This window comes from Neopsephotus bourkii, unplaced genomic scaffold (assembly GCF_033783945.1).
Source record: "Neopsephotus bourkii isolate Nb327-2 ecotype Australia unplaced genomic scaffold, CSIRO-AGI_Nbou_v1 NB_882, whole genome shotgun sequence".
Lineage (NCBI taxonomy): Eukaryota > Metazoa > Chordata > Aves > Psittaciformes > Psittacidae > Neopsephotus > Neopsephotus bourkii.
The window spans coordinates 2812677-2827206 of NW_026901376.1; positions in this window are offsets into that span (position 1 = coordinate 2812677).

The following is a 14530-nucleotide window of genomic DNA, read 5'->3' on the forward strand; positions in this document are numbered from 1 at the left end:
AAAAAAGCAGTGGAGGATCACATTTTCTTTATTCAGCTTGTAAGTTCATTGCACTGCATTTCTAGGAAAACTTCATTTTCACAGCACATTAACGACTAGATCTTCAGCAGTTAGAGTGATCTAGCTCTGTCTAAATCAATAGATCTCCAGCGGTTTGTGGTGATTAGGGTTGGCACTGAGCCTCTGACACTGTCAGAGAAAGTAAAATGTTTAGTTTCTCCAAAGAAAGTAACAATTTATTAACTGTTAAAATCTGAAAAAAACCCCAAGGAGAATCTTGAAGTAAATTAATTTGATATGCTCATGACACCAGCAAAAGGGGAATTTTATCACTTTCACCATGTATGAAAGTGTTATACAGTTTTATAAGCAATGGAAGTGTGTGACCAGCAGTGAGACAGAGACTGTGACTTAGATGAAAGAAACAGCACTATGAGAAAATGTAAATATTTATAAAAAAGACAAAATAGAGTCTGTAAAATTATCTTGCATTTGAGACACGGATACTATCACCAAGAATTATGTAAAGAGAGAGAGGGGAAAAGGAAATTTTGCTTATAGGGATTTAGGAATAATCTAATAAAATGTATGTGGCTACACAGTACTATGGTTCTGGAGTTTTAAATTCAGGAAAATATGTCTCAGGATTATATCAGTGACAAAATGTCATACCTGTGCCTAGCACGAGGCTGCTTCTCCCCCCTCAGATCTGTGTCTCATGTTGGACCCAAACCTTCATTACTTATTAAGATAAACTGCCATCAAACTCATTAGGCTAAATTCTCATTTACATGGAACTGGGAGGACTGAAGGATATTGTAACACAGGTTGCAATGTCAGGTTTCAAATCAGATCATCAAGATTATATAGCAGCTCGATAAACCAAATTTCAAGCTGAAAATGCAGTATTTCTGATAGCTGTAATCTTTAAGTGATTTCTGACCCAGTTTTCATATAAAAATGTCCTTGCAGCACAGGCATTTTTTTCTTTCTTTCTCTTTTCAGTGCCTATTTGCAGATCCTCTCTGAGACATAAAACATTATCATGTAAATGATAGTTTTCTTAGAAAGCAAATCCACTGGGATTTTAATTAGAATATCTTTGTGAACATCTGAACCAAACTGTAACACTCTGAAGTCTTGAAGTGATGCTGAACAGTACAGCTCACATTTTTATTTCATATTTGCTGTTAGAGCCATTTGTCAAAGGTAATATTTCAAAACACACAGCTCAGTCACATAAAAGTTCTTGCAACTGTGAGAAAGTGAGGGAGCTTGAAATATACACAAAAACCTTCTTTGGTAGAAGGAGCAGGGCAAAACGTACAATGAGAATTTATATTAAAAATCTTTAATTTATTATGAGGGCAATTTTCAGATTGCAGTGTCAAGGTCCCTCATGTTTATGAACATTTTCTGCCCTCACCTAATAGTTGAGAGTCAAGGACAATCTATCAAATTAATTTTAGTTTTGGCTGGAGAGTTAGACTTTTTAAAGAATACTAATGATTTTGCCCAGACATTAATAAATCTGCAGTAAAACCCATGATGCAAAGACAAATAAAAGGACATTTTTGTCCTTCATTCCCTTTCTCTTCTTGGTGGGCTGGAGGTATTACTTATCTGTGCTGCTGGTGCTAGGGACAGATTTTTGAGTGCATGGGACAAGGTTCAAATGTGCAGTGCAGGTTAGAGAGACAAGTCAAAATGGAGAATGTTGTTCTTTGTTTGCAGAGAGATGCCATTGTCCCATGAACAGGGAACAATCCGGAAACATTAAGGAATAGCATCATCTTCACAAAGTAGAAATAAAGCTCCGATGACAACTGGCTGTACCTGGGAAAGGTAGGTTTACACAGATCCTCATTTCTAGCCACTTTTCCTGAGCATCTTCTGATGAGCACACCTCGAAACAGGTAGTCCTGGGATGTTGTTCTGCTGCAGCCTGGCTGCTTTCAGGAGCTCTTCCTTAACTGCAAAGCAACCATAGACACCGGCATTCCCATAGGAGCAGACATTGCAGTCCAGTGGCTGGGTCCAAACAGAAATCCATTTAACTAAAATGAGCATTTTTAAACTAAAACTAAACTCAACTGAGCATCTTTAACTCCCATTTGCCTCACTGGCAGTTGAAGACATTAATCATCTTGCACAGGTTCCTGAACATCTCTTGCAATCCTAAGTGAGGAAAAACAATGAAGTTGACTTTGTTTTTTGCAGAAAAGTGGATGCTACTGAAAGTGAAGCCCCAAATACAGTTTAGTCTCTTGTTACCACCTCTCCAGGGAAAAATGTAATAATATTGAGCTCTAAGTAACTTACTTTTGGGCAACTTATTTAGCCTCTCTGAAGTATCAGTCCATTCCCCAGGGAATTAAAAAGTGAATGCTGGCTTCCAGCCTATTGCCATAGCAGCCCTATGAAGGTTTATGTGATTTAACCAAAATTACATCCAGTAATTCCTCTGTAGGTTAATAATGAAAACAGAGCCATGTAAGTCTAGGGCTAATACAATATGCAGAGATACAGCAAAGTCTAGGCAAACATTTAAAGTGAAGAAAAGTAGTGGAGAGAAACCCAAAGCCCAGTTCTTGTCCATTATCTTTTCCTTATAAATACACATTCTTGACATCCATCGCTCTTTCCTGCAGTGTTGCATGTTTGGATTGAATGCCAAGTATCTATTTCTACTATCAGTGATGGATAAATTCCAGTGCATGAACTTTTCTAGGTGGTATCATTCAAGAAGCTTCTTCAAACTCTATTTCAGTTTAAGTGGCTAAAGGAATAACAGAGTGAGACATAGAAAAGAAAGCAAGCCCTAGGATTTAGAAGCAACCAAAGCAAAAGTCTTCTGGAAAATGAACCTGAGGATCTTTGATACCTTTCAGTAGTTTAGTGGGCTGCTAATTCTCTTAAGATGTGTTATGGGTGGGGCTTAGGGATCTTTTCCTGCACTCCAGCTTTCTTTATAACACATTTTCTCTCCATAGATGCAGCAGATATTCTCTCCTGTGAGCATAACGAGTGAGGAGTACAGTCTCAGGGAAGAAATATTTCCAGCACTATCTGATTTAAATACACAGCTGGATTGAATCCCAGGTTCATTCTCAGCTCTTTTGACTTCCAAAGCCATGTCAAGACTCCAGGAAAGGGATGAAACACCCTGTAAAAATGCATATTGGTCACTAAACCCAAACAGTGTAAAGTCTGAAGGTATTGCCTAATGAGTTTGCTGTGTGAAGTGATTATAGTATAGAAGGCAACAAAAAGACAAATTTAAGCTGATGGACAGATACTTTTATAAAGAATAGCTCCTTTCTGTCTTGGTGTTAATTCTGTCTCTGTTCCCCTTTCCTCAGCTGAGATTATGGGCCTAAATAGAGCAAAATACTTAGAGCATGTTTCTTCACAGATGATTCACATAAATGAACATTCAAAAATACCAGGTAAGACCTTGGTTCTGCAAGGACACATGTCTGACACATGTCTGTGCACAGTCCTTGGAGGCTGATGATGCTCTGTACAAGAAATGTTGCAAAGAGATTCTGCCCTCAAGGGATGTTATCGCCCACTGAGGAGCATGGGAGAATTCACACTACCCTTTCTACTCCTACAAGAATTTATGCAAAGAAGAGCTGAATAGGAATTTTCAATCAAAATGCTTTTCAAAAGAAAATACAATTTCTGAAGGTGGAAGAATTGATGCCTTTTCGCAGTTTTGAATTGGAAAAAAAGATTGCCTTGAGAATTATAGACTCATGCTGCCTTGACAAACACACACACGTTCTGGCAAATGGTACAACACTAACATGTCATCTCATTGTCTTGTGAATAAGTAGCAGATCTCTGAGTATCAGCAAGAAACAGATTATTCTTTTTTTTGGCTTCTTTATGCTAGTGAAAATTTCCCTACTTGAGCATCTTTAATAGGCACTTAAATGCTTTCACATGAATTGTTTAGCGTTTATAAGGCTTCCTCAATGCTTTGAAAAAACGTGGAGGAAAGGAACCCCTATTTGATACTAGTTGATAATGTCAGAATTTTGCCCTATTAGATAACATAGATCAGGCCTGAAACTATCTTGTGGGTCTTTATATGAGAGAACCAGCATTAAGTCAGCGTGCCAAGCTACACATCTGGCTAGCAGGTTAATGCGTTTGTGGGAAAAAGCAAATTCCATTCTGATTTATAATGCACAACAAATGCTTGTTGGTTAAAAACCAAAACAAAACCAAAAACAGCACAGGGAAAAATCAAAGCAAAACAAAAAACCCCACAAAATTTTCTACTCTGAAAATAAACTGTGGAAGGAAAGGAGAAAAAAAAAAAAAGGAAAATAAAGGAAAACCTTGTTTTATTTTTTCTATGGAAACCATAACCCTACATAATGGAAACAGTAAAAAATCAAGCTCATAAGGATTTCTGATGATGGGATAACCCTAGGTTCTTTGTTCTGAATATAAATTGATACATTAAAATGTGCTCATAAGAGCTGCAGCTTTAGTGTGAGTAGCCAAGAATGAGAAACTCAGCTTCATAAAATGACACCTAATGTGAAAGCTATACAAAAGACATCGTTCTATATGTTATCCAAAAAAAGACCAGTTTGCTTTTGAAGCAAAAGTTTGGGTAAAAAATATAGACTGCATCAGAAGCTTGTCATTCAAAACCGGACATGTATACATGTTTCAAAGTTGGTGCTTCTTTATTACAAGTCTTTATCAACTCAGTCAAGAGCCAGTTCCAAAGAAAATTAGCTTTTGCCACTTCAATTTTCCTTTATGGAACAATATGGGACATGAAAACACCCTTCTAAGCTGCTGAAATTACTCCTCCTTGCTCCCAAGAAAACTCAGGGTGAAATTACTGCCCTATACATCCAACTACAAAGCTGAAAGCAGGATTTTGCAGGGGAAAGTGGGTAACATCAGGCTTGCTAAAAATGAGCCACGGGGTAGCATGCTGCTGTTGGAGTCCAGATCCACAGGCAACTTACATGCATTTATGTCGATGTCTACAGCATGGGCAGCAAACAGGAGGAGCTTAATATGAGCTCAGTGTTAGGGCCACTGTTGTTAGGATCTGTGGATGTTTGTCAACAGCAGCTGAACATGAGCCAACTTGTGCCCAGGTGGCCAAGGCCAGTGGCATCCTGGCTTGTATCAGTAATAGTGTGGCCAAGCAGGACCAGGGCAATGATTATCCCCTGTAGTCAGCACTGGTGAGGCTGCACCTCAAATCCTCTGTTCAGTTGTGGTCCCTTCATTACAAGAGAGACACTGAAATGCTGGAGTGAGTCAAGAAAAGGACAATGAATCTGCTGAAGGGTCTGGAGCAAAAGTGTGATGGGGAGCAGCTGAGGGAACTGGGGGGGTTTACTGTGGAGAAGGCTCAGAGGAGACATTATCCATCCTTATGCCGTCCAGAGGGACCTTGAAACGTTTGTGATGTGGGCTGATGCCAACCTTATGAAGCTTAACCAAGCCAACTGCAAGGTCCTACATTTGGGTCGGGGCAATCCTAGTCACAGCTACAGGATGGGCAGAAAAGAGATTCAGAGAAGCCCTGCAGAGAAGGACTTGGAGTTGCTGGTTGATGAGAAAATGAACATGAGCTGGCTTCAGTGTGCATTCACAGCCCAGAAAGCCAACCGTATCCTGGGCTGCATCAAAAGGAGTGTGACCAGGAGGTCAAAGGAGGTGATCCTGCCCCTCTACTCTGCTCTTGTGAGGTCTCACTTGGAGTATTGTATGCAGTTCTGGTGTCCTCAACATAAAAAGGACATGGAACTGTCGGAACAAGTCCAGAGGAAGGCCACGAGGATGATCAGGGGACTGGAGCACCTCCCATATAAAGACAGGCTGAGAAAATTGGGGCTGTTCAGCCTGGAGAAGAGAAGGCTGCATGGAGACCTCATAGCAGCCTTCCAGTATCTGAAGGGGGTATATAGGGATGCTGGGGAGGGACTCTTCATTAGGTGCTGCAGTGATAGGACAAGGGGTAATGGATTAAAACTTAAACAGGTTAAGTTTAGATTGGATATAAGGAAGAAATTCTTTCCTGTTAGGGTGGTGAGGCACTGGAATAGGTTGCCCAGGGAAGTTGTGAATGCTCCATCCCTGGCAGTGTTCAAGGCCAGATTAGACAGAGCCTTGGGTGACATGGTTTAATGTGAGTTGTCCCTGCCCACGGCAGGGGGGTTGGAACTTGATGATTTTAAGGTCCTTTCCAACCCTAAGTATTCTATGATTCTGTGATTCTATGATTATCACTCTCTGTAACTGCCTGAAAGGAGGTTGTAATGAGGTAGGGGTCAGTCTCTTTTCCCAAGTAGCAAGTGATAGGACAAGAGGTAACAGCCTCAAGATGTGCCTGGGGAGGTTTAGATTGGACATTGGGAACACTTTCTTCACAGACAGGGTCATCAGGGCAGTGGTGGAGTCACTGTCCCTGCAAGTTTTCAAAACCTGTATAGATGAGGCCCTCAGTGATATTGTTTAGTGGTGGTCTTGGCAGTCCTAGGGTAATGGTTGGACTTGATGATCTTAAAGGTCTTTTCCAACCTAGTTGATTCTATCATTCTAATCTATGATTTTACCCGCTTTCCCTAGATACAGATATATTTGCAGATTTGTTTTTAGTTATAGTAGCACACTGGGAGTAGTTCTACCAGCTATATATAGTGAGAATACTCTGTACCTACCTCTTGCACTGTATAATGAAGCCAAGATCTTGCTAAACAAAATTTTAAGTGATATAGATTAAATTTCCATTAACTGATTCTCACTTAACTTATGCTGATTTGATGTCAGTGTAGTTCCAGGGATATACGAACCGAATTTGAAATGCTGGCAGTCTCTTGGGAGATCATCACTGAAAGCATAGTTTTTTTTCAGTGTAAATAAATCTGGTTTGAAACTAATTGTATTAGGCTTTATATCTTTTCTGCTACAGCAGCTGAGGTATGAATGTTTTAAATTAGTGAAGGCAAGTTCTTAGTGGAAACAAGCCTTGGTGGCCAGTTAGACAGGTAGGGAGAATAATCTCAACACATTTCATGGATGTAGGCGGCTGCCTAAAGAGGAGAAATCCTATTAGTGCCCAGTTAAAAGAATGGCTTTGTCATGAATTCAGTGCTTATTAGAGGATCCAGAGGGACTCCTAGCATAGAGATGCAAATCCACAGGAAATTAGGATCCTGAATTCTAGTGCTCAAGGAATCACTGCTTTTGTGGAGGTGTTCTCACATAGGAATGGTGAGAAATTGGTCTCATTCATATTTCTGTAAATCAGGAATAACCCAAGAGCAGGGGAGATGGAGTATCATTTGTAGATATTTCAACAGCTCCCATGGCATCAGAATCTGAGTGCTTTCTGTCTCTACATGGATCAATTATTGCCTGTGAGCTGGGAGATGCTAATATCCCCATTTCACACATTGCATCTGAGACAGAGACCGGAGTCTTGCTTCCTAACAAGATTTAGATCTATAATTTCTATTGGTTTCATTACAAATCAAGGGACTTTAGTTGCTCTGTAATAGGTAGTTTGCTCCAGAAAATGTGTTGGAGGATGGAATTGAGCTGACATGTTTTGCATCCACATTTACCTCTTTAATCACAAAGCCTACTTCCCTGGCTGGAGAAGACTGTGTTTCTTCCTCACTATGTAATAGCCTACAGAGCTGATGCAGCAAGGAAATGGGGGGGGGGGGGGGAAGGAGAAGAAAGATGCTTTTATTTCCACTTTATCATTTTAAGAGGTGATCAAATACTGCAGTATTCTTCAAGAAGTGGGTAAATAACAGAATCCATCGTCTGATGGCAGTTGCTCATTTGCAGTGTCTCACTTCAGGGCGTTGTTTCTTTCCTATGTTTCCAGAGAAAATTCCTCCTGGGTTAATAATGAAAAACTAGCCACAAATCAACACAACTCAGAATATATGAGAATCATAAAATATTGCAAACAGCACAAAAGACCTATGCTTTCATCATGCAGGGAAAGACCTCCAGAACACCAAGGAATTTTGGAGCTGTTTCAGTCTCTGAAATCATGGAACTTGGATATTTTTCCTCTTAAAGCTTTTCCTTCTCCCCTCTCTCCTCCCCAGTGAATCACTCAGTAAAATAATACATTACCTGGAAACACAGCAGGAGTCTTGGTCTTAGTATAAGAGAGCAGATTATGATGAGTATCATACTAAGGAATAGAGGGAATAAAAAGCATCAGCAGCCAAAAAAGATAGGCAACTTGTGGGATATGATGTAACTCAGACAAGATGTCAGTGATGGGGTGGAAATATAGCAATGTCAGTCACTGCGAATTATTCTACAAAACCAAATCAGTGGAGCAATGAGCCACAGAGTTGTATTGAGTCATGAGGTTTGGCTGTCACACAAGAAAGTGGTCATTTCGCACTGTGCAAGGGCATGTGCAGTAGTCTGGTAGGGCTCTGAATGTCACACTGCAGGGTAGGCAGGCTCTCAGAGTTGAGGCAAAATTACAATTTCCATTATAATACCTTTATATTAAAAGGCTTATAAACCCAGCCAGAAAAATTTGCTTTGGGCTGAAACTGAGCTGACAAAGTCTCAGCACAGGAGCAAGTGTATCTAGTGGCGAATGCTCATCATTGTGCTGGGAGCAAGGTTTGATTTAATGAATGAGAGGAGTTAAGACCATAATTACTCTCCTAGAAGGAAGGAAAACAAACAAAACATTAAAATGCACACAACACCAATTCATGTGGCTTTTTGGAAATACAGATATGTGTTACATCAGAAACATACACCTGTAAGGCAGCAGAGCTGCTGCTCTGCCTCATGGAGTTTGGCTTCATACACTGATTGGCACTCTGAAATGTCTGATAAACAGTACTTACTATGCTCAGGTCTGGACTCATTCAACCTTCTGGTGCACCCTCAACTGCATAAAATTCACAGCAGTGATAATTTTACTTTCCTTAGATGGTGAAAGGTAGAGGCAAAGAATTCCACTGTGAGTTCACAGAGCAAAATTTGTCATCACATCTTGCTGTCACTACCATTGTTTAGGTAGCTGTAGCAAAACAGTTTATAAATGGTGTTGGAGGTTGAATCGCCAAAAGCCTTTTCAGGTTTATACTGATGTTCCAGTATTTTTTACAGATAATTTGGAAACAAATCTGTGTTCTTAATCACAACTTTTACTCCATGCTGACAGTGCTTCTCATCCTAACAGTCAGCATTCATTACAAAGCAACCATTAACTGCAGAAGAGTTGAAATAGGGACAGGAGCTGATATTCAGCTGGGTGGGCAGAATGGGTGTGAAGTTTCTATCTGCATCTTTTCTCAGCTATCGCATTTTTTCCCTCTTTGCGAAGATTCAGCCTAAAGAGGTGGGTTCAGTGTCACGCTGTCAGTCCCCTTGCTGCTCGTACTGTTAGCGAACACTTGGGGCTTCTGGGGGCTTGCCAAATGTCACAACTCTGAAATTAACTACAGCAGGCACAGATGTACTATTTTGCAGGGGGAAAAAAAGATCCCAAAAAGCAAGAGAAAGGAAAAAAAAAACAAACACCAAACCTAAAAACTGTAGTAGAATGACTTTTCTTAGTGTTTCCATTTTATGGGCTTACACTGTAAGTCCGTGAGATAGTTGATGGCTAAAGGAGATGACAGTTTTGGCTAGGGTTTTCAAAGAAGCTCAGGGGAGTTATCAGTGACTATAAATTGCTGTTGGGGCTGTAACTTTCTTACAGAACAAGGAGCTTAACAAATCACTACAGTGAAAATGAGGTGTTGAAGTTGCAGCTTTTTGACTACCCCGAAGAGCTGCGACCAGCTACCCAGTAGATGATCAGTACCTCAGTTAAGAAGGGAACTTTCTTATATGCAGAAAATGCTATAGCAGCAAGAAACAGGCAATTACTATAAAATAACCAAGTGCCCACAGGTTCATACTGAGGGTAATGCTGCAGCAGTCCCTGCCTGTACCCTTTGAAGTTCACATCCTATGACTTGCTGCACGGTACCACGGGCTTGGAGGTATGCTGAGATCTCAGGGACTGTAGTCAGCACACCACCTTATTCTTTCAACAAAAGCTTCCTTTGAAATTTTAAGCAGAGGCAGATTGTTACAGGAAGGTGTGCTTCGCTGTTTTGTAGCATTCATAGGGTTTATTATGTTCACAAGCGTAAGACTATACGACTGACTCACACCTTCCTTGGATGAGTGGTCAAACACAAGTTCAAACTGTGGAGGTGAAAACCAGTTTCACTAATCCCCTGTCCTGCTTGGACTTGAAGGAAGAGCTTTCTGTAACTTGTTAACTTGCAGGCATAAGGGGATCCTCTTTTGCTGGTGCATAGCAAGTTAATGCGTATAACTATGATTTTACAACCTGCTCTTTTACTGAATGGTGCCACAGTAATTCTGTCTGAACTCAGAAGAGCATGCATTTACCTACTATGTGTGTTTTTACAGGCATCTTCTAGTCCTGTGTGAAATATGTTTTGGTATTTGCCAGTTAGTAATCTAAAACCATTTTGGAACTTTTTAAAAGGATCACTAGTAAAAAAAAGCTTATTTTATGTATGTACATATTTCAGTCTAAGATTTGGAAACACCTACTATATGGAACCGGTACACCTATATATCCTTCAGCAGCTTTTCTCTCCAGGGGTCCCTAAAGGCTGCCACCAGCTCTGTCACAGTGGGATTTAACCCATGGAATGTTATAGCCCAGGGTTAGGTAGTCTGATGCTAACAGCACTCAAAAGTGCACCTGCCATCATAATGCACTTACACAAAATGGATGGGGTAATGGGGCTGCTCACTTAAAGATACATCCCCATGGGTGACATTTGGACCAGACTACATGGTAGGGATGTTAGGCTAGTGCTAAAACCATGGGGAATAAGCATCAGATGTCTCCAATGCTGTGCCCTACATGAAAATACTGGTTTTAAATGGAGCATCAGTTACTCTATCTTAAGTAAGGATAGAGGATAAGTATTTTTGTGAATAATGATTGACCTAAAGCACTATCAAAGGTTCTGTTCAGGCAGATGTGCAAAATCCCTCTGTCCTCTCCTCCCTTGAACATGGTTATTTCAATGTTATAAATGGGGAGAAAATCTCTGGAGATCAGATATTGCAAATAATATTTAATCTATAAACATCTCTCTTTAAAGGCAGAGTCTGAGTTCTCAGTTTTATCTTCTTGCCAAAGCAAAACAACTCAATTTTGAGCTTGCTCACATTGATTTTGCATCAGGGAATTCCATCAATTTCTGGGAAATTATTGATCTAAGTGAGATCAAAATCCATCCTTTTTTTTTTTCTCTCCTTTTCCTTCAAAATCTCTTTCATTTATTAATAACGGTTGTGCAGTGTGGCTTATTGACTCTGACCTAATAATGACCAAGTGCTCTGGGGCAAACCAAAGTAGTTTAATGGGCCACAACACCAGCATTGATCCCTATAATGACCCAGAAATTAATTAAACTAATCATTCCCATGTAGCCATGTACCAGGAAGCCTCTAGTATTGTTGTCCATCTGATTACAGTATTGAAGCCCACACAAGTTCCAGCTACTGGAAAATACAAAGGGATTATCTACCTCTGACATCTATAAGAGGGGTCAACATGCAGTGACATTAGATGTAATCCTAACGGCGTCAGGTCGATGTACTGCAGTTAGGATTAAGCCAACTGTAAGCAATAGCAGATTCTTGCCCTCATTTGTTCTTTTTTTTTTTATCTTCACTGGGGTCAGATGGTTCACATTTGTGAAAGGGCATATTTCTCCTCAATCCCTTAGAGACAGTAATAATTTCTTGCAGCGTTTACAAGTCTTGGTGTTTTTTCAATATATTTACAGTGCTTGGTTTCCTTAGTGAGCAGATCCAGATGCAGGATAAAAAGCTGCAGCCCACTGAGGGTGTGTGCTGAGTACAGTTGTAGCTTGTTCTTCCCAATCCAAAGAGAGAAGGCCACAGATTAATTGCGTGTAATGACGTAAACCCTTGCCAAATGGCATGCAGGAGCTTACAGGGCAAACCAGAATCTGAAATAAGATCTGAAATGTGCTAACAGCAGATGCAACTCTCTCTTGATGGGAAAATGAAGGTGTCTTGAGGCCGTATGATTGGTATGATGTGAAAAGTGAGAGTGTGTGGCAGCTGCTGGCACTAGTGGGAACTAAACTCTCTTCTTAATGCCTTTGGATAAATACACGTACACATACTGGTTTTTACAAGGTGAAAAGGTCTGTTTTCTTCGTTTGCTCTGACTTCTGTCCATTTAAATTCATCAGCTTTCAGTGTTACTCCTGATTAACAGAGGTTACAGTAAGCTTCAGGCTGGTTCCTGTGGTTTTGTAAGTTGTTGTTTGGTTGTTTTTTTCTTTACAGAATCTTTTTTCTATAATTCCACATGGGACTTTTTGTCCTTCCAGTAAAACCACTGTAAACCACTAAATGTCCTCCATGTACAGTACTGTAGTGGAGAATGAGATCTGGTCCTTACAGAAGATTGAAGTCCAAAGTCTTAGAATTGAGCATATGTGTGGGAAATATTGAGGCTGAGGGAGCAAAATGCCTTCACAGAACTATGGGAGATTTGCACAATCTCCCTTCCATCTTCAGCTAGCACGTTAACCCGAATGAAGAACACGGTCTATTCCATAACAACCCCTACCCCATCTTTCTCTGACACCTGGTTTTTGCAATTACTGGCAGTACCTTTGCTATCAGGGAGATATTTTCCTCTGGCACATGGAGTAATACTTCTGAAGTTACTTAAGCAATCCACTCCACATGTCCTGCACCTCTCTGCAGGGTGAACTGAATTTGGGGGCCTTTGGAACATTGTCTTTGAAGTGTCTATCTGTCTTGAACTATCACACTAATGCAAACTCACCATCTGTTATCTCTGCTCTGTATGCTGTGGATCTACTGAACTCAGCATCGTTCAGGAACCTCTGGAGACCATGTTTCATTGCCAGGTGCTGAAATCCCAGAAAAGAAGAAAACTGGAATTAAAAGGGGAAACTGGAATAACATGTGGTGTGGTCACTCCACAGGTGGAGAGCAATGTCTGGCATTTGTTTCTGTTTGGAAATCAAATCTGTTTCAGCTGTAAAGTTGATAGCAATCACATGCACAAGGTTTCATAAAAAGTCATTGGTCTCATTCATTTTGTCTCCTCTAGTGTCTGTAGCCTTCATTAGGGATTAGCAGTCTTTCTTCCTAGCAGAAAAGGGACCACAGCTGCATGCCCTAAGTACATGGTGGGGGTGTCAGGGCAGGGGCAGCTGTCCTAAATTGGGGAATTCCCTTGTATATTCCCTTTGCTCCAGCAAGCTTGTTTGACTGAAGCTAAGGTGTGTGGAGGACTTGGTGAGGGTTAGAGGTAAGGAGAAAACTGTGCTTTTTAATTTGTTTTCCTTTTTTTTTTTTCTCTTATGAGTGTAGTTAGGTGAAGTAGCAGAATTGCCTCTTTTGCAATGCTCTAAGCCTAGTTGCTGTGGGTTTTGAGGGAACGATTTGGATACTGGTTCTAGGAACTTCTGTTTGCTTCCTGCTTCTGTGGGTTTTTTTTCCACAAAAGAAAAAATTAAATGGGCAGAAGACCTCTCAGGAGATTCAACCAGAGAGGGGAATGGGAGGAAAAGAAACAAATACTGATGAAAAAGACCAATAGGTCTGAAATAACATAAGGTATCTTAATAGACAGCTTTATACACAAATGTCTGCAGACATCCGATTTCTGTTTTTTAATAAGTGGTCTTTGTTGATGTCTAGGTCTTCATGCAAAGATGTAGTTTCCCCAGAGCAGGACTCAGTCCTGGTAACAAGACCTCACTGCAAGCCTTCTGTGCTTCATGTGTCCTGCATGGGAAGAGGCTGGTGTCCACCTGACTACTCATTTCTGCAAGTAGCAAGCAGACCTTCAGGAGTATTCTGGTATCATGGAGCTTTATAAGGTATGGATAAATCCTCAGAATTGCTGAGAGACTGAGAGAAGGGCTTTATTTTAATTCTTCTAGCCAGATATGGTTTGGGTATGGAAAACAGACTGTACAGTATGAGAAAAGAGTGAGTAATTATGGGTTTTTTGTCTCTTGGAAAGGGCAGTTGACTGTATAGGGCTCATTAATTATCAATGCACACGTGTAAGAGGGAAATAGGGAGATTCTTTGTCTCTTTTCAAACAGCTCTACAGAAGAAAATAGATGCTGAATGTGTCTGTCTAATCCCACCCTGGGGTGAATGCCTGAAGAATGGGCTGAACCTTGTGTCTGTCTGTCTGTTGTGCTGTAGGCACAGGCCAGCTGTGGATTAGCTTTGGCAAAGAAACAGAAGAAAATTACACTTTGGATGGTCTCTTAAATCCTAGGCCACCCTTGTCTTCCATTGCCTTAAACACAGGTCTGCATTTCATCTGATGCTAAAATGGAAAGATACTTCAGTAGCTGAAGAGTTTTAAAACGAGCAGCCTGTCACAGAGTAAGCACTAAGTTGCTGCTGCAGTAAGTGG